The sequence below is a fragment of the Chrysemys picta genome, unplaced genomic scaffold, assembly GCF_011386835.1.
Source record: "Chrysemys picta bellii isolate R12L10 unplaced genomic scaffold, ASM1138683v2 scaf7183, whole genome shotgun sequence".
Taxonomy (NCBI): Eukaryota; Metazoa; Chordata; order Testudines; family Emydidae; genus Chrysemys; species Chrysemys picta.
Genome location: NW_027059882.1, coordinates 1 through 1,688, shown reverse-complemented (window position 1 = coordinate 1,688; position 1,688 = coordinate 1). Strand labels below are relative to the sequence as shown.

Here is a 1,688-nt window from a genome sequence, read left to right as displayed (position 1 = left end):
TAGTTGGGCCTCGAGGGCTGTTGCCATGAATCTACATCAACCATCAGAGAATTTAGTGACTTGCAGAAACTAAACTGAAGAGATCCTTGAGTGATGGCCCCAATGCACTAGGGAAATGCATATTAATTAGTCTGCTGGTGCAGCAAGATTTACAGACAAGCGGTAATGACCAGACCATTTTCTTAGCACATTTTGATGGTGCTTACATGCAGATTTCTTAACACTTACCAAGGTAAATATCATACCCATGACTACCGACAGGAAGATGAAGTTGAGGGTGGTGATTTGCAGCAGACAGCAGTCCTGCTCAGGATTTGTGTGAACATCCTCATACTGAACAGGTGGCTGAAGACCTTTGCAACAGTTACTCTTCAATCTGGGAGGCTTGACAGAACGAGACAGACCGGTTCATTCAACTCAACTGAAGCCAACCAGAAATTTCACTTCATGTCTAGAGACCATCCTGGCTCAGCAGCAGATTCCCGCCTAACACCCAACTGTTCGGGCCAAAGAGTGCCATGGTCGATGAAAACCCTGGGATGGAGGGTTTGCAAGACTGTCTCTTTGAAGACAGACTCTGCAGGTCCTGATAGGGTGCTCGGTATTATACATTTATCCTGAGTCTGGTTAAAGGAGGGTTTCACAAAGATTACTGTCACCCCCTGAGAAAAGGGTTGGTTAGCTTTGGAAAGGCTTTCCGTGTGACGAGAGAAAAGACATTAATGCAACACATTTCAAACTTGGGTCCCTAACCGTAGGCCACTAAATCAAAGTGACTGGCTTTTCAGAGGAGCCGAGTCATCGCAACTCCCCACTGAAGGTATTTGGGGCTATAGATACTCAGCACGTTGGGTTAGGGGCAGGCAATCGGCAGCCTAAATATGGACATAGGGATCTAATCCTTTAGACACTCAAGACTGAAAACGTTGGCCTGTTTTAAAGCAGTAAGAATTGCCTCCTGCTCTAGTTTCCCTACTCAGCAGCTCCACAAGTGCATTACGTGCCCACCTCTGCATTTGGCAACATGTATTTCTTTTACCAGGAGATCTGATTTTAATTGCTCTACTGCGCCCATCAATAACAACTCTGGAAGAAAAATCATTATGGCTTCAAAACCTTACCGCCCTGACATTTCAATGGCAAGTGGTTAGCTTTCATACCTGTTTTTTGAATTTGAAGTTAAATTCCCACATAGGTTCTCGTCTGTTCCCTTCAATCTTTCTGCACCAGAAAAGCAAACACTGATATGGGGGGGTGGGGGGAATACAGTAGTAGAGTTAATTATTTCTTTTTTAGTGAATTTCAACACAGGCAAAGAGCTCAAACTACAAACCACAGGAGCAGCTGAAGAGATGGCAGCAGTCTGGTCCCATTCGTTACATTAATGCATACCTGAGAGACAAGGTGGGTGAAGTAATATCTTTTACTGGACCACCCACCTTCTCTCTAATATCCAGGGACCGACACAGCTACAACTACACTGCAAACGTTAATGCATACCTGGCATTTTCCATTTGCCAGTCAGAAGGTGGCAACCTCGCTATACCAGAGGGTGACACAGGACTTGGGCTCTAGCAGTGCTTCCTCTGTTCCGCTCACCCATTCCACATAGAAGAGGAAAGCAGAATGGACTTTGCTCTTCTACATACTACATGGAATAGCCAAATTAAATTGATAAAATCTCAGGT

General features: G+C 44.8%; 1 long non-coding RNA gene across 1 annotated transcript; it reads right to left on the bottom strand.

The window, feature by feature from the left end:
• Window positions 1-22: 22 nt before the first annotated feature.
• On the bottom strand, window positions 23-1,639 carry LOC135980715 (uncharacterized). The gene is made up of 3 exons (XR_010597629.1): window positions 1,501-1,639; window positions 1,161-1,241; window positions 23-384 (listed from the first exon to the last, which is right to left on the bottom strand). It is a non-coding gene; the product is annotated as an uncharacterized LOC135980715 (long non-coding RNA).
• Window positions 1,640-1,688: the final 49 nt, after the last annotated feature.